Source organism: Lycorma delicatula, chromosome 3 (genome assembly GCF_047948215.1).
Source record: "Lycorma delicatula isolate Av1 chromosome 3, ASM4794821v1, whole genome shotgun sequence".
Classification (NCBI taxonomy): Eukaryota; Metazoa; Arthropoda; class Insecta; order Hemiptera; family Fulgoridae; genus Lycorma; species Lycorma delicatula.
The window spans coordinates 53178404-53197841 of NC_134457.1; the positions used below are offsets into that span (position 1 = coordinate 53178404).

At 29.3% G+C, this 19438-nt stretch overlaps 1 protein-coding gene and 1 pseudogene across 1 annotated transcript in view; one reads left to right on the forward strand and one right to left on the reverse strand.

Moving 5' to 3' along the window:
- Ptp36E (protein tyrosine phosphatase 36E) overlaps window positions 1-19438 on the reverse strand; it is a 489476-nt gene that overhangs the window by 72749 nt on the left and 397289 nt on the right. The window lies entirely within an intron of this gene.
- LOC142320748 (cytochrome c oxidase subunit 1-like) lies at window positions 8664-9358 on the forward strand (annotated as a pseudogene).

Consider the following 19438-nt stretch of genomic DNA (forward strand, 5'->3'; position numbering starts at 1 on the left):
AATCTGGTGGATTAGACCAGGGAATTAATAAAAAGATAGGGCGAGAAGCGTATGGCGTCGTCACCATTAATTATCCAGACTAATGTCCTCTATTTATTAGTAATTTATCACGTATGTTGCTACTTTGATGTATTTGATTTATGTGAATTTTTTTGTAAATGTATATTTGCTTTACTTTTAATAAAAGTATTAAAAAAGGAATAAATTTTAAATACCAAATTAAAGAAATAATTTAAAAACACTAATGTCTGTTTCTTTATTGCAATACTTAAGAGGAACGTAATATAATACATTATATATAACTATACTACTAAATAGAATTAGATATGAAGTAACAGATTTCTATTACCTCACTACAAAAGCAAATAAAGAAAAGGAATTGTACGAAGCAAGAAGCAGAAGCATCGACGGCCTAAATATACATTTCAAAGAGGTGCCAAAAGTTTCATAAATAATTTCCACTAATAGTTCAAACCCTATAAAGAATTATACAAATTTTAAATTACCACCAAAGAAAGTCCATGAAATTTTACATTATAAGAATCTAATGATAATCTCAGGAGCAGCTTCAAGCATAAAAATATGATGATAATAGAATAATTCTTTTACAGAAGATGACAACAAAGTTGTTATACTTTCTTGGCATTGATTATTTATTCTTATATGTTTAGTGAAAAAAAAAAAAAAAAAAAATAGTTACATAAAACAGATACATAAATTTTTTTTTTTTTTAAATCTATATTTTTAAACTTTGATCGGCTTTCCCACCTCTAATAATGCTCTCAAAGTATTTTTTTGGGCTACTTAACTACTACTATGCTTAGGAAGGGATAAAAAAGTTTGGTTAAAAAATGTGCAATAAAGAAAAATAAAGCTTTTGCGATTTCTGGGGAAGGGGAGAATTTGAGAGCAATTTTTTTTAAAATGGTAAAATAAGTAAGTAACTATGTACCGAGCTTAATACGGAGTCCGGCAGAAATACCCCGATTTGAAATGTAAATAAAGTAAACATTAAAACAGGATTATAAAAAAATTAAATACATTCTGAAAGAACAGTATTTGCGATTTATTTGCACATACCATTTATTAATTTTTAAAAATCTTGTCATTCGTATGCTTTCCTTCACTATCTATACAGGTCTTTAACCTCTCCCTGAAATTTCGCGTTACTTCAAATGGTCATTTCAAATGGTATTACAGAGATTTGTTGATGGATAGTAGCTTTTAAATTATCAAGGGTTCTTGGCTTCTGATTAAAGATTTCAGCCTTTATATATCTCCAAAGAGAAAATTACATGCTGCAAGATCGGGTGACCGTGCAGGCCGTGGGCTATTTCCTTTTGAAAAATAAGACATCCGGGAAACATTTCTCTGAGGTTAATTCATTGATTGTCTTACTGTGTAAGCAGTGGCCCCATCTTGCTGAAACCATACATTTTCGGCTTGACTTCCGACCTCATTAACTTTTGGTAGAAAGATGTCGCGTAAAAACGTTACGCGACATTCAGAAATTACTGTAACAGATTGACTTTCTTCCTCAAAAACGTACAGCCAAATTATTCCAAATTCAGCAACCGAGCAGAGCGCAGTGGGCGCTCATGAAGTTGTAGGGGATTTCTGTCCACTATCGAAAGTTTTGTTTGTTAACACAACCCGATAAATGAAAATTGGCTTCATCACTTGGAAGCAAAATCGAGTTCAATGGAACATTTTCTAGAATAGTTTGGCAAGAAGCAATGTGACTAACAGTCACGTTCATTTAGCTGTTGTACGACATTTTATAAGGATGAAACTGTAAGTCGGTGTGTAAAATTCTCCTTTCAGTTTGATCAGAAATTTGTAACGGAGCTGCGTGTACAAGAGCTGAGCGACGTGGATTGTGTAACTGCTTCAATATTTTCGGGTTTCGAACGTTTCGTGGCATACCTGGTGGTTTCTTCTTGAATCGGTATCTCTAAAATTGGATATCCATAACTGGATTGCCTACTTATCGGGTACTGCGGCCTGTCGACCTAAAAGAGTGAACGAAAAAATCGCTGTGTTGATAACAGAACCATTTTTAAAATACATTTCAATAACGAAAGCGCGATATTTACCACTTCATGCCACGGTTGTACTAAAATGCCAAGAAATCCACTACAAAATGGCGTGCCGACACCACGTCCTGTACTATTAGCGCTCCAACAGTAGCTATGGAAAATCGGGGAATTATTTCTGCCAGATTCCGTATAAAGTGGAGTTTTTTTTGTTTTTTTTTATTTACTTTTGAGACCTACCCCACCCTGTGAAGATATTGACCCCAAGTTTTTACCAATGAGTTGCCAGATATACATGAGACTGCAAAATTTCATTAAAATCGATAAATCTAGTTAAAAGTTATTACGCTTCAAATGTGCCAACACATGTACGTACGAACATTATCAATACATTTTCTTGTATTTTGGGATCTTGGGCCATGAAACGTTGGGAAATGCAAAAAAACCCACACTCCATTTCTTCAGTGATTACCTTACATTCCTTCTTGTAGCTTAGTTTCTAGATCTGCAATGCCAGGAAAGTAAAATAGCAATGTACGGTAAATCATTGTTAAATATTAAGAATAATTGCATTTTACTTGAAAAAAAAACAACTTTATTGCTAAGTAATAACTTCGCTGTTTCGTAAAATTTTATTCGTTAATATGCTAATTTATGTTAAGCTACATAGTTCGTAGTTATGTATAGAAAACTTACATATCCTACTCTTCAGTCAAGGAATGTCATTAGTATAGATGGGTAATATATATGTTATTGCAGCGAAAAGGTTTCATCAAACAAGAAAAATATTTAATTATCAAGTAACAACTCATAGGATTTTTAATTTATCGAATTTTTTGATTCCACACAAGACAAAAATTATTATATTTTATGTTAAGGCAGCTAAATTTTATCTATTTAAGAAGAATAAAAGCAGTATAACGAGCAATTTTTATTCAGTTACGAGATTATGAGAAAAACTATTAGATATTTAGCTTTGACGTTTTAATATGTATGTTCTGGTTTTTATTCTAGTATTTGAAGGCAATCAGATTTTAATTTTACCAAGATAGAATATTCTACTTGTAATGCTACGACTTCTTTTAGGTATCAAGCTATAAATGCTATTAGGAGTGAACTCAAATTTAAAAAAATCCCTTTCGGCATGCCGGAAGGCGGAGGTAGATTTCACCTGCGCTAAGTAGGGGATAAAAAATGTCCACCTTAAAGTTAAAAAAAGCTTCAAATTTACTCAATATGACAGTGGTTACATGTGAAAAAAGTTTTATATGTTTAGCATACAAGTTCCATCTTACAATTCTAGCAAATGTTTGGTCATCCCTTGCCGTAAGGGTTGGTCATATCAAATCTTGTTTCAGACAAAGGTTTTTGGTAATGTTTAGAGGACTAACGACCACTTTAAATCGATTCGATACTATGCTTATTAAGGGAGCTACGACTTTTTTGTCTTTGAAACCGCGTTTTTTCTACCCTCTGGATCAATGGTTGGTGATATCAAAAATCTTTACTTACACAAGTTTTATGCCCTTATCTAGAGAATAGTAGGGACTATCGAAACGAATTCGATAATTTTCTTCATAATAAAGTTATAGCGATATTTTGTTGTTTTTTTCAAAAAAGCCACCCCATTTCCTCCCCCACGGTTCGATTTTGGCCGTTAACGAACTTGATCGAGATTTTCGGTTGAGTTATTTTTACGGAACAATTTGAAAGTGATTGGCGCAAAATTACGGCAGTTATCGTGTCCACAAGAAAGTGAAATATATATTTATATATAAAATTTTGAGCGTACTGTAGTTTTAGGGTCTGGGGGATGTGAAACGTGAAGATATGTCGAAATTTTCTGGGAGTTGAATCACGGTACCCATTACAGTTATTTAGCTTTCTTATGAAATCTACCTAAAAATACCAAAGCATGGTCTCAATATAATCACAATTGTATCTAAACTAAGGTAGAAATAAAAACGTGTCATAAGTAAAAACAAAAATTAACTAATTTAATTCGAAAAATCTAAAAACTGTCCTTTTAATGTGCACAAACATAAAAATAATAAAAGAAATCCAATAAACTAAAGAAAAAATAAAATAGCTTAAGTTTCAATATAAGAGATTTTACCATTTATTTTAATATCATATAGTTAATTATTTGTTTATTTTTTGTTTGCTTAATTACTGATACCTAATGAATACAGATTCAATTCGGTCTTTGTTTGGCAGTTCATTTCTCGATATTTATTAGTATACGTATTTACATTAGTGCGCATTTATATTGTATAATACATACATTTATAATGTACATTTATAATACATTTATACATACATTTATAATACATTTATAATGTATAATACAGTATGAATCAAGTAAACTACTTTGTTTTGAAACTATAAAGTACTCATTATTTTTAGTAGTTTAGTATTACAGTACGTATTATAAATCCGGTCCAGTGGGTAATGTTAAACAGAAAGAAAGTTTTGATTCAGTTAACTTGTTCAATCGTTCAGTGGAAATTTAGAGCATTTAAAAGAAAAACTTTGTTTTGTAACGTCTATTTTTCTTTTATAGCCGAATTTCTCTTTGTTCTCATAAAATGGGTCACTCACTAATATCTCAAAAATTTACTTACATTTTAAAATTATCAAACGTTAAAGAATGAAAAATTCGTCATGTTTAATGATAGTTGTTTTCATTTGTTTTCATAAGTATTCCGGAACGAAACATAGAAATATGTAGGTAATGTTTAATTCCCCTATTTATTACAGATCTTAAACATCATTCCCTTGCTGCTGGAGTTTTTTATTTATCTAACCCGTATTTAGTTTTTAATATCGGTTATATACTTATTTTCAATTTGATTTTAACACAAAAAAAGTTAAATGAAATGAAAGATGAAGTTTAAATTGTAAGATGTAAAAAATACAGTACTTGTAAACATTTACTGTATTGTAATGCACAATACAGTACATGTTTACAAGACGAACTTATTATTTTTTTCTAAAAGGGAAACATTATTAACCCTCAAAACAAAACTAATATAACACCTTTAGATCAGAAAATGTTTTAAATGGCTGATTACTGCCTTGAACTTACAATTCTTACTAATCACCTGAATCAAATTTTAATAATCAATAATTTAATTTTGTTTAAATAAAGTTGGGTAACGAAAATAAAACTATAGGTAATTTCTCAAACATGGTACCGCTGATATGTTAAATGAATAAATTAACAGTTAATATAATCCACCTTATCAGCACGTTGATATGTACTGTAGATCTTTCGGTTTACTTGGAAGCATTATCAGAAGTTAAAATTAATAGATTTAAAGTCAAAAGTTTAAAAAGTTCATAGTTAAAATTTAAAAACAATCACTACGTCTCGGTCCTACTAGTAGGACCGGAACAGTCATTACTGTTTTATTTTTTTTAATTTTAACTATCATTTTTTAAACTTTTGATTTAAAATGTGTTAATTTTAACTCCTGATGATGGCTTCCAAGGAAGCCGAAAGATTTACAGTACATATCAACGTGCTGGTAGGGTGGATTATATTAATTATTAATTTATTCATTTAAAACTAGTTGTAAAAATCACTCCACAAACCCTAAATTCAAGTTAATACTTAATATTCAGTAGGTTTTTCAATTTACGAGATAAAAGGAAACTGGGATTGAGACCTCCTACTTTATTTAATTCATTTACAACGGCTGAAATATAATAACGTTACAATAAAGTAAGAATCTTATAAATTCGTAACTTTACTACAAGAATCGAATTTACAACTTCTACTTTAGCAGCTAGTGACTATTCTATGGCTCCAATCGATAAGCATTCGAGATTGTAATTAACAACAAATAATAGTTAATTATTGCTAAGTAATAATTGGTTACTAAATACAATTATGCAATTTTTAAATTTGTAATTCATACTATTTTTTGTGAACTATTAAAAAACATGACAATTTTTCCCTCATTATCATAAAAATGTACACTTTCCTTCAAGTAAATAGTTAAAGAACCTTACAACGGTATTTAAGTCTCGTAATTAATATGCAGCTATAAAGTGATTTTAAATGAATCAAATAAAAGTAATCCATGAGAATTACTATTAACTCATTCGATATATGTTAGGTACAAAGTAGTTTTTTTTTAATGGTCTCTTTCATACTAGGTATATAAATCCGAGCAAATAGTTTAATTTTCTTGCTATTCAAAAAATAAACCAAAATGCTACATTAAACATAGAAAAACAACTACTGTAAAACTGAATTAATAAAATATATTTACAAAAAACCAACGTTTACTTTTATTTAATTTACACAAAGTAAAGGTTATTTATCGATAGCCAACTTAGCTGTATTTGCAAATTTGAACAGCGGTACGAATAGATTAACAGTAAGAACCTATTTTTACCTATTGTATTTCAGATTCGATGTAGTTTAAATCTAATTTTAGTTTCATTCAGGATCTTTTAAATTTGGAAAGAAAAAGAGATTTAAAAAACCAAGAGAGAAAGAGATGTAAACTGAAATTATGAGAGAGGGAAAAAAAGCCACCTACGTATTTTCAGCATCAAATGATTACGTCAGAACTAAACTAGTACGGTTTCGTACACCACCAAGGTAGTGAATCCATCGCGAGGAATTGGTAACTATTCACCTGTGTCCACTTAACCTAATTAAAATTTTACAAGTCCGTACTACGCATAATCCGGTCAACAATGTCAGACCACTCGTATTATCGTATGATTTTCATCTGGTGAGAAGCGTATAAACTTATTAATATCTGTACTTGAAATTTAATTGAAAACGACGAGGCGAATACTCGTATATGCACGAGACGTTTATGAATATGCAATCTTTTATGCCAAAATTCATATTTTAATATATACTGATAATTTTTAAACTTTTAAAAAGTAAATTTACGCAAAATGTGATGAAGGGTAAAAAGTAAACTATAAATCATATTTGAAATTTTACTTTTATATCGGATTTGTGCTTAAAATCGTTTCACTCACTCACACACACACACGCACGCATACTCATATTTAATAAAAAAGGATTTTTTTTGCAGAAAAAGTATAATATTGAAGTTATGCAGTCGAGTTTCATATTCACAGACATAATAACAGCTGGTGAGCACGAAGTGTATTTTGATTAAATACTCGTATACTGCTGTGTTTTTTTAAATAATTTTCATTGAATACAGTTAAAATATATGTAAACTTAATAAGTAGTATATAGTATTACTAGTACAGTGTAAATATAAATAGTTAATAGTGGTGGGGCGCAGCGCCGCTACGGTGGGAGAACTGCGCGGTGGGAGTGACGCTTGTACCAGCGCGTACGTATACTTCGCCCCGCTGACATCTGAGCTGCTACCGTTGCCTTCCGCCGATATTAAGTTAAGCATATGTGGTAACAATGGTAACAATTTAAGTCGCGTAAAATACATATTATTTCCTTAATATAATTTAAAGATTATATAAATTAACTGGTCTAAAACTTATTTAATTGTAATTCACTGTATTTTTTTTTTGTAACACATATCTTGCTTGTTTTTAACAAGATTAATTAATTGTTGTCAAAAAGGAATAATTTTTAGGTAAAATTAAGTAACATTATTGATCAGTATTTACGAAATTAATTAAAAAATCTTTTTTAACATATTCACATTTTCAATAAAGCTAAAATATATATATATATATAAATATATATAATAATGAGAATTTTAATAAAAATAGGTATAATTCCATTCCACCTATGAGTACAAAGAATCATACAAATAATAAGATGAGAGATATGTATAATAATGATAACTATACAAAAAATTATCCCTACAATTATTGCAACCCAAATAACTAGAATTAAACTAATAATAACATCAATAATTATATCAATAATCATAGCACCAATCTCAGGAATAAAACAAACATCACTAAAAAAATTAATAGCATATTCATCAATTTCAAATTCACCAGTAATAATCTTTTCGTTAATAATTTCAAAACAACAATTTACTATTCTATTAATTTTATATACCATAATCAACTTAACCATAATAAACACGTTCAAAAAAAATAATATCAATTTTTTAAACCAAATTAATACTCAAACAAATTTAACAAAAACATCTCTAATAATTTCATCATTATCAATAAGAGGTATACCTCCAACTGCAGGATTTTTAATAAAATGAATAATTATAAAATCAACAATTTGTATAGCACCATCAATTCCATTAATTATACTAATTTCATCAATTATGTCAACATACATATACTTGAACATAATAATTCCTACAATAACCAAATCAAATAAATAAAAAATAAAAAAAATAATAAAAAAAGAATCAATTATCCCAATTATCTTAAATTTAACAGGAATTCCAATAATAATAATTTTTAAATTAAACTAAAAATAAGGATTTAAGTTAAAAAACTATTAACCTTCAAAGTTAAAATTATTATTATAAATAAGCCTTAGCAAGTAAATGCACCTCTATATTTGCAATATAGAATCATAATTGAATACAAGACAAATAATGAGAGATTTAAAACCTTAAATAAATTTACAATCTATCACCTAAATCAGCCATCCCATTCTCAATGAATAAATGAATATTTTCAACAAATCACAATGATATCGGAACTCTTTATTTTATTTTTGGGCTCTGAGCTAGATTACTTGGAACAATAAGAAGAATAATTATCCGATTAGAATTAATACAACCAGGATCAATAATTAAAAATGACCAAATTTATAACACCATCGTAACCTCACACGCATTCATTATAATTTTCTTTATGGTAATACCAATCATAATTGGAGGATTTGGAAACTGACTAGTACCTATAATAATTGGTGCACCAGACATGGCATTCCCACGAATAAATAACATAAGATTTTGATTATTACCACCATCAATCACACTTTTAATTGCAAGATCAATTGTAGGGTCAGGATCAGGAACAGGATGAACTGTTTACCCTCCTCTATCAGCCCAAATTGCACATTCAGGACCTTCAGTAGACTTAACTATCTTTTCCCTTCACATCGCAGGACTAAGATCAATCATAGGAGCAATTAATTTTATTTCAACAACAATAAATATACGACCAAAAGGAATAACTATAGAAAAAATACCCCTTTTCTGTTGATCAGTCCTAATTACAGCAGTTCTACTACTAGTATCATTACCAGTATTAGCTGGAGCAATTACGATACTATTAACAGACCGAAACTTTAATACCTCATTCTTCGACCCCACAGGAGGTGGAGACCCAATCCTATATCAACACTTATTCTGATTCTTTGGACATCCAGAAGTATATATTTTAATCCTACCAGGATTCGGATTAATCTCCCACATTATTACTAACGAAAGAGGAAAAATAATAACATTCGGTCATCTAGGAATAATTTATGCAATACTAGCAATTGGTATTTTAGGATTTATTGTATGAGCACACCACATATTTACTGTAGGTATAGATATTGACACACGAGCATACTTCACCTCTGCAACTATAATTATTGCAGTACCAACAGGAATTAAAATCTTCAGATGAATGGCCACAATACAAGGAATAACAAAAAAAAAATCACCCCAGATAATTTGATCTATAGGATTTGTATTTTTATTCACTATTGGAGGATTAACAGGAGTGATTCTAGCCAACTCTTCAATTGACGTAATTTTACACGATACATACTATGTTGTAGCCCACTTTCATTATGTACTATCTATAGGAGCAGTATTCGCCATTATAGCAAGAATCATTCACTGATTCCCACTAATAACAGGTATAAGAATAAATAAAAAATGATTAAAAATTCAATTTTCAACCATATTTTTAGGAGTAAACGTAACATTCTTCCCACAACACTTTTCCACTTCCCACAACACTCTAATATATATATATATATTAGAGTTACCATAAATTTTAAAGTGAATAATATTTTTAGTTTATAAAAAGAAATAATTATAAAGTGAATATTAAGTAATCAGTTCCAAGTCTGAAAGAGGAATCGAATCCAGAGCTCTTGTATGACATTCAGAATTTATGATATGAATTCGGAAGATGTGATCCTAATTTACTATTATAGCTTTTATTTTCAGTAAAATGGAAAAAAAATCCCAACAAAATCCTAATGGCATTGAAAATGGCAGGTACACAATCACTTTCAATTCAAACCTCTTATAGGATAATTAAAAAAAAAAAATATATATATATATACATGTGTGTGTGTGTGTGTGTGTGTGTGTGTGTGTGTGTGTGTGTGTGTGTGTGAGCACATAAACATAAAGTTTGTATTTTATATATATATGCATATAAATAACTTACATCATATTTTCTTGGCTGGATTCATAACATGAATTACACACAGACAACATTCATTTTAATATTTTTTTTGTCTCCTAAGGTTAATCTTTTATTAAATATAAAATATAAATAAAATTCAAAAAGTTTTCTTTACAATCTAATTTATTACAAGTGTTATATGTTACAAACAACATCGCATAGTTGTCCGATGAATTTAGCTACTAAAAACAATAAATCCATGACATTTTATTCTTGAAAAAAGGTAAAATATAAATTAGAAAATATTTTAATAAATAATTTTTTAATTATCTTGGATTCATTATTTAGCGACCCATATGATTGGCTAGCTAATGTAATGTAGTTTGTAACATATGCACTTAAAAATGTTGGGATTGTAAACAAAACATTTTATAGGATGTTAATGCTATGTTTATTTGTTTAACAAATGTATGATTAGTAATGCTACGAAACAATACAATGTTAAAATATACATTGTCTATTTATTTCATTATATATATATATATATATATATATATGTGAATGTATGTGTGAATATATATATATACATACGTATGTGGGGGGGGGGACGCGCGCGCTGCATGTGTTTGTTTGTATGTATTATATTCTTCAATTTTTGAAAGGTTAAATGAAGTGACTTGTAATTTTTTATAAAATACTAAATGTGATTTGTTTTCCATGGGATATTTACAGATACGAACAAGGTACACAATTATAATAATAAAGGAAAATCAAAATCTGAACAAATTTGTAGAAAAATTCAAGTGGATGTTGCATAAATATTAGGGTGATTAAAAATCAATTTATTTAATTTTTTTTAAATAAGATTCTTATACAAATAATATATGACAAGTGTAATACCTACCAGTTTTAATCCCAACTCCTCTAACTTCATATGGATTCTGTAATTTGATTTGGATATTAAAAAATGTACCTACACGATGATTTGAAGCCTTAGTCTTGTAGAGTTTATCTAGATAAACCCAATTTTTTGAATACTTAATACTGTGTATACTTACGGTACACTTAGTACTTTACGCACTTATAAGATAATTACGAAATATTTTCTCAGTTGCACCTGTTTGAGTTTAAAATTTTAATCGTGTAGGACACCACGAAGTACCCTTTATCTCGCTCTTTAATGAAGGAAGGTTATGAATTTATAATTATTGTACGTGGAACGGGAAAAGTATTTAAGATGGCGATTTTAGAGTAAAATGTCCCTTTTTTAAGCAAACCATATTATTCGTGTTTTTATATATAATTTAATTGTATAATATGGGTAAGTAACATCATGTTTCGTTGACCATAGGAAACGCTATTTGTAGAAGAAAGTATGAAAAAAATTAGGCATTTTATTTATTAAATTGTTTTAATTGACTATTTGATTAACACAAAAAAAAATACTTTTAGTTTTGCCAGTTTTTAACGGAGTTTTTTTTGCGTCACCAAAATATGTGTGTATGTGTGTGTTCACAGCCTCCGTAACCTCAGTAGGTATATTGAGGCTAAGGCTACGTGATGACGATGAAGTGATTTCCCTTAAATTGCACTGCATAACGCCGGCACATAATTACATAAATGTGGAAAAACTTAACCACGTAACTATTTAAGGTAACGAGTGGCAAAATATGTTATAAACGCTATAAACTGTATAAATATACATCGTATCTTATTCATATTTTTTAACTACTTCTAGCTATCCAGAAAATGATCAGAATATCGAGGAATAATGATTCTAGACTCGGGAGAATGATAGCGCCCGGTCAAGAAAATGCAATTTCAAATCATATAAACGACTTATTAAAATTTTACGTATAACGTTTTATGTAAAATTTTATTTATAACGTAAAGTTATAAGAAGTTATTTATTACCTTCTTTAGCTAATACTACTTTAAGAAACGAACAACTTAAACAAAAATAATGGTATTTGTATTTTGACAGCTGCATTACCGTCTAATTAATAATTAACTACTCTACTCATTTCTGTAATAATTTTCAGTACAGTTAATTACTTTTTAAAGAGTACGTATTATTTTCTTCAAATTGTAAAAGAGTAGCAGTTGCATAAAATATTAAATTAGAAAATGAAAGATATTACATACAAGGTAAAAGCATGTTCGTACGTTTTTTTATCGTACAACTAGATTTCTTTAAATAAATCAAAATAAATTACCAGTTGTACATAATTTTTCAGTAACTAGCCACACTTAATTAAATTAAAAAAATATCATTAGAGTAAAATTTCTCTTTTAGAATAACAATATACCCGACATCAAAACTTTATGCTATGAAAATTCGCCAAGCAGTCGTACATATACGGTTAAGTGTTATCTTATGTGACTACAAATATAAGTACATGTATATCCACTACCAGAGTTAATATTTTATACGCATTAACTGTTACTGTTACACAGATGTTTTGTAACGAAGCGAATATATTTATGAAAATTAATTTTAATAATTACTCCATAGTCGATTACGTGCATTAAAATGTTGTTATTCTTATTGTTGAATATTATTAAGTAGAATTATTACTCATAACATAAAGAAGAGTAAAACAGATCATTACAGCTACAAACAATGACCATGAAACTATCAACGTACCATAGCATAATCAAATAATTCCTGACTGGTACTGACATTTTTGGTTCAGTCGATTGCAATCAAAGAGAGGTGCACAACTAGATGTTACAACAGTTCTAAATCCAAAATTTCAATATCCTACCGATAATCGTTTTTGAGTTATACAAAATACATTCGTACAGACGTCACCCCGAAACTAGTCAAAATGGATACAAAAATGGTCAAAATGGATATTTTCAATGAAATCTGAAAACCTACATTTTTCTCGATTACAATACTTCCTTTACTTCGTACAAGGAAGTAAAAAATACATATACTCCGTACGATAAAAATTGCTGATCAAAATATTAACCGTTTTAAAAATTTATATTCCTATTTTATTAATTTTATAAGTGAATACTCAAAGGTGTTATTAACCCCACCGAACATAAAAGAATAATGTCGGGCTTTCAACTTTTTTCGGAGTTATTTATTTAAATTAATAACCTTGAAAAAAAATTCCAAGAAACATTCTACAAGCAAAGAAAATAAAGAAAAAAAAATCATTTCTGATATCAGAGACTCTAAATAAGAGTAAAAATGTATACCGACTAAATAAAAATGGAAAATTACATTTTATAAAGTAATTTCTCTCTGCCCCTAGCATATTATTATGTCTGTGCTTATTTTATCAACAAGTCCCATGATGTAAAATTACGTTCTTGAGTCTTAGTCAGGTTTTTTGTAATTAATATTAAACGTAAAACTAAGCATCATACTATAATCGTTAGATATGATGTTAAGATGTCAAGAACTTTCACATTTTGTGGCTAGTATGAAGCCACAAAACTTATTCGAAATAGCGGTTGGGGTCAGCTACTTCACATGGATATGGAATTTTTACGTGAAATTTCTCGTTCATAATTGGAAAAATTTAATTTAGTTCAGGAAAAACTAAAATGATAAAATTATATTAATTAAATCGATGCTGATTTTAGAAATGAAATATAATATTATAGATTTATATTTCAATTACATCGTCATATTCTAATTGCTGGAAATTGTCTGATGGATATCTGATTTACTAATGGATTCAGATGTCTCTAAAGATGACTTTCTTCTGTACAGTAATATTCTTTTATATTTCAAGAACGATAAAATATTTTCTTTAAATGGTACAGCGTTATTTTTACGTCAAAATATTATAGCTGGCTACACCTCTACTTAGTTCCTGCAGTCATTATTCGCGTAAAAGCGAAAAAGTTTGACTGTCGCTAACGTTAACGTCTAAATAATTTCGATTCTATCAATGCTACATAAACTGATCGCTCTTAAATAATCACGCGTATAATTAACAGTTTATTTTTCACTGCTGAAATTGTTCTTATAATCTAAAAACTGTTAACTAGTACAAGTCAACAAAAGTGAAAATAAAGCATTTGTACTAGTTCCAATCACACTTGTGTCTTTCAAACCCTTCAAATTTCCCTTACAAATACTACACTCATAAGCCTTCATGCTTCAGTGATGTTTATCTGAAAAGTTTTGAGCCTCAACATGAAGATGGCAGCACTCGTCAACAAAAGTTAGGGAATGTATTCGCGCACGCCTTGAAAGGTAGTCACTAAAATTTCAGCCATTCTGGACGCTCAGTTGTTGTTTGATAATCGTTTGAGTAAGTCATTGTGAGTGTTTTTGTGAAAATGGGAAAAATTTAATATCGTGCCGTGATTAAATACTTTCATTTGAAGGCAATATGTCTACGCAAATTAAAACCGAGTTGGACGCTGTTTACGGGGACTCTGTCCCATCATTTGACACAGGGAAAAGATGGGCAGCTGAATTTAAACATGGTCGTACCAGCTTGGTTGATGATGAGCGTTCGGGGCGACCAAAAACTGCAACCACCACCGATATCATCGAAAACGTTCATCAAATGGTACAGAGAGCGACTGACGAATTAAGTTAAGAGAGATAGCAGAGGCTATAGGCATATCGAAAGAACGTGTTTGTCATATATTAACTGAATAATTGGATATGCGTAAGATATCCGCGCGTTGGGTGCCGCGTTTGCTCACTTTAAATCAAAAACGCAATCGAATGAACATTTCCAAGGCCCTGCTGGCGCAGTTTAAGCAAAAAAGTCAGATTTTTTGCGTCGATTCATAACTGTAAATAAAACGTTGATCCACCACTGCACTCCTGAGACAGTCAAAAACAGTGGACTGCGAAGGGTGAACCTGCTCCGAAATAGACGAAGATGGTTCCATCACCCTGGATGGCGACTGTTTTTTTGGGATAGTAAAGAAACTCTGTTTATCGATAATCTTCAAAAAGGTAAAACAATAACGGAACAGTATTACGCATCATTACTTGACAAGTTTAAGGCAGAAATTGCAAAAAACGACCACATTTGAAGAAGTGCTTTTTTCATCAGGACAATGCGCCTGCTCAGACTTCGACGGTCACCATGGTCAAAATTCACGAATTGCACTTAGAATTCGTTGACCATTTACCGTATTCACCATATCTGGCCCCAAGCGACCTTTTTCTTGTTTGCTAACCTTAAAGTTTCGCTTGGAGGAAAGAGATTTCATCGGACGAGAAAGTATCGCATACGTAAACGCCTATTTTGCGGAGAAAGACGCAAGCAACTATCTGGATGGGTTAAATAGGTTAGAACATGACTGGAAAAAGTGTATTGACTTGAAAGAAAACTTTTTTGAAAAATAAAACTTTATTTAACAAAAAAAAGTCTTTCTATGTCAGACTCAAAACTTTTCAGACAACCAATGTACACTAGAAATATTGAAATAATTAGAAATACTTAGTAAAAATATTATACCTGCAGCTGAACACAGGAAATCTGTTGCTCATTCACTGAAATACATTTAGCAGAACTGGAATATACTCCGGTTGGCATTAAAAGAGGATGAAAATAAAAATAAGAACATAAAAACATAAAAACGCAATTTTCAAGCTTTTATTCGCAATTCCAGTACTGATTTTAAATGTTTTTTTTTTAATTTTACACTACTCTGCCCATTAAATAATAAAAGAAATACATAGTCTAGATTAGGGTTAATATTTAAAATCTCTTACGTAACGGATATTATAAATAAAGAAATAGTGACGCCGGTGAAAGGAAAAGAGCGTGTTGGAAATCTGGTTCCTAAATACTGAATGTATTTTAATTCCTCAGATACTAAAGTTTTAAGTTAAGTGGCATTAGCACTTAAATTTTAAAACGAAAGCAAAGTAAAATCTATTTGTTTAGCCGTACGAAGCGAATAACGATGTTAAAAGAGAAGATGGTGATGTTATTTTGATGAACAACTCCGCTCGTTTCTTAAAACGCTAGTAAAACCACTTTAAATCCCTATTCTTTCATTCTGTAATGGAAACTTTCATCCAAAATAATTAAATTCATTAAGATTTTCTCTTAGATGTTTACTTTACTCTAAATACGAATAACAGCCACATAATTTTAAATTATTGTCAAATGATTTTTAAAAAAATATTTAGGAAGTGGCAATATTGATAATAAATTTCAAAAGAAGAGAATAATGTCTGTGCTTCTTGCGGATACTTTGATCATTTATAATTTCATTACACACCAAATATAAATAGATTCTTTTAAGTTTTTGAAATGTTTTGTGGTTTATCCAATAAAGGGTAACGATTAGAGTTACGTTTAGTTGGATGAACGATTAAATATGTAACTTTCAGCGTTATCCATTTCACTTTCATAAAAAATTGAAATGAATTAATGAAAAAATGGGCTTTATACCAATATTATTGCATAAATAAATTTATGACCGTTATATACAATGTATTATTTTTTTATAAATAACCCTCTTTTTAATATCATATAAAAATTAAACTAAAGATGATAGATTTAATAATAAAAACATTTTATATCAAATGTTCAAGTTTAATACAGATTTAAAAAATTAGACAAGAGAAGATGCTAATTTTTAGATCAAAGTAGAATAAAAATAAATAATTAAATATAAAAGTGCTAATTTGTATTACATTACTGTTCTATACGTAATTTATAAACCCTACACGTAAATAATCCGTTGGTTAAAAGAATTATAAATTTACGCTGTCATACCACCCCTTAATTTTATATGTGCGAGAAACGTTGATGTTAAATGTAAATTTTCTCGTAATGAATAAATAAACTAACCAGACAAACAAGTGAACGCAACCAATTACTGACAACTACAAAAGATTGCCTATTACTTAGTTTTGGAAGCACGGTAATATATAAATAATTTTCCTAATTACTTTAAAATCTGAATTTTAAAAATATAACGAAGAATTTTAAAATAGTTTTTTAAAAGTCAAAATAAATTTTTTGAAAAGTTTAATTTAAAAAATTGCATTAAAAACAAAAATAATTCATTCAATTCTTTAAATTTAAAAGTTCCATCGATTTATAACTTTTACTTTGGCAAAAACTTAAAATTGAAATAAAATATTATTTTTTTCTTTTAGGATTGTTTTTTTAAGTCGGTTTTATACATTAATTTTTTTTTCCTGTTTTAGCCTCCGGGAATTACTTCACAGGATAATATGTATGGGTGTAAATGAACTGTAGTCTTGTACAGTTTCAGTTCGACCATTCCTGGGATGTGTAGTTAATTGAAACCCAACCACCAAAGAACACCGATATCACGATCTAGCATTCAAATCGGTATAAAAGTAACTGCCTTTACTAGGACTTGAACGCTGGAACTCTCGACTTCCAAATCAGCTGATTTGGGAAGACGCGTTCATCACTAGACCAAACCGGTGGATTAACTTTTTTTAGTTAATGTCATTATTATGTACTTTCTTTTTAGTTATTTTTAGTTTTATTTTAAATTTATGACATGGATATGGAATAAAAAACGCTATTCGTATGAAAAAACATCTCAAGATACACGAAAATGAGAAAATTGCGATATGATGAGAAAAGAAATTCAAAGAGATAACGTAAAATTGCAATACTTTCCTGATGTTGGTTATTTATTCTTATTGATAAAATAATTGTACATGGAAAAAGTTACCTTAAGTTTATTTTTGACGGGTGTGGGTTATTTAAGATGAAGTTTTACTGTAAAATTATCATGTTTAAATAAACTAAAAAGGTTTTAAAAATTCAAAAAATCTGAATTCTTTTATTTTTTCTTCCACCTCCACCTCTTGATTTTTCTACGTTTGCTATTTTACAGGAAAGAAACTAAAAAAAATATACAAATAATAAAAAGTTGCCTAAGATTTCTTTTTTGAGAGTTGGGGGGGGGGATGAATTATGATGAAATTTTATTATAATATTGTAAATAAAAGTTTATTATTTAAACTTTTAATAATATTAAAAATGAATATTAAATATTTTTAAATAATTTTAAAAATTTAAAAAAAAATCGATACCATTAAACTTTTTTCGGCACCCCTACCACCAATATTGTCCCCAAAGTATTTTTATTTTAAGTTTTATTGAGTCATTTGCACTATGCCTAGGAAACGTAAAAAATTCTATACAATAAATAAAAAGATAGCTTTTTTCGATTTTTTTGGGAAGGGGGAATGTTGAGGAAAACTTTATTAAAAATGATAAGATAAGCATGATTGGATGTACTTAGCTTAATAAAGTGGGGTAATGGTTTGCAAAATTTTTAGAAAATTGGCCCCAAAAAACTATATACTCTATCCGCTGGAGATATTGACATCAAAATTTTAACAACAAATTGCCCGCCCTATGTACAGTGTCTGTACAAAATTTCATCAAAATCGATTTTCCAAAAAAAACTCAAAAAAATTAAAATCAGAAGTTATTAAACTTCAAACACACGTACGATACGTACGTACATTACAACCACTTTTTTTTGTTTTTTGGGTTGGGGTCCCTGGGTCATGAAACGTCGAGAAATGAAAAAAAACCATACCCCATTTTTTGGCCGATTACTCCTTCCTTACTGCAGCATAGCTCTAAAGCTATGATGACAGAAAAGTAAAACGGATATTTGTGGAAAAGTAAAGAGACTTTTACTCCTTTTAGAAAAAAAGTTTGAATTGAGAACCTCCTCCTTTTATTGCCGTCTGTTAAAATTATTTCTCTTATTTCTTACTCATATAAATATATCAGTTTTCATAAATTTATGTGATAATATAAAATATGTGATGCATTCAATTAATAAAAAAAGGTAATAGGAATAATATTAATGTGGAAACATGTCAGCATGAAGAAAGCTTTTGAGTAGGATTTTTCCCGGAATCGAATAATAAAAATTTATTCGATTTTGATAGAATATTATTAATTATGTTTCTAGTTTATTATTAATTAATACTCAAGTTCCAACCAATTGATTTTACATCATACAAGGTGGCTCACGAAATGCTCGAACATTTGATTTTATTAATAAAAAGTATTTATATGAATCGCAATGCACAAAAGTAAAATATAACATGTTTACTATAAACCTGGAGATTACGTTCTGCTTACCACATG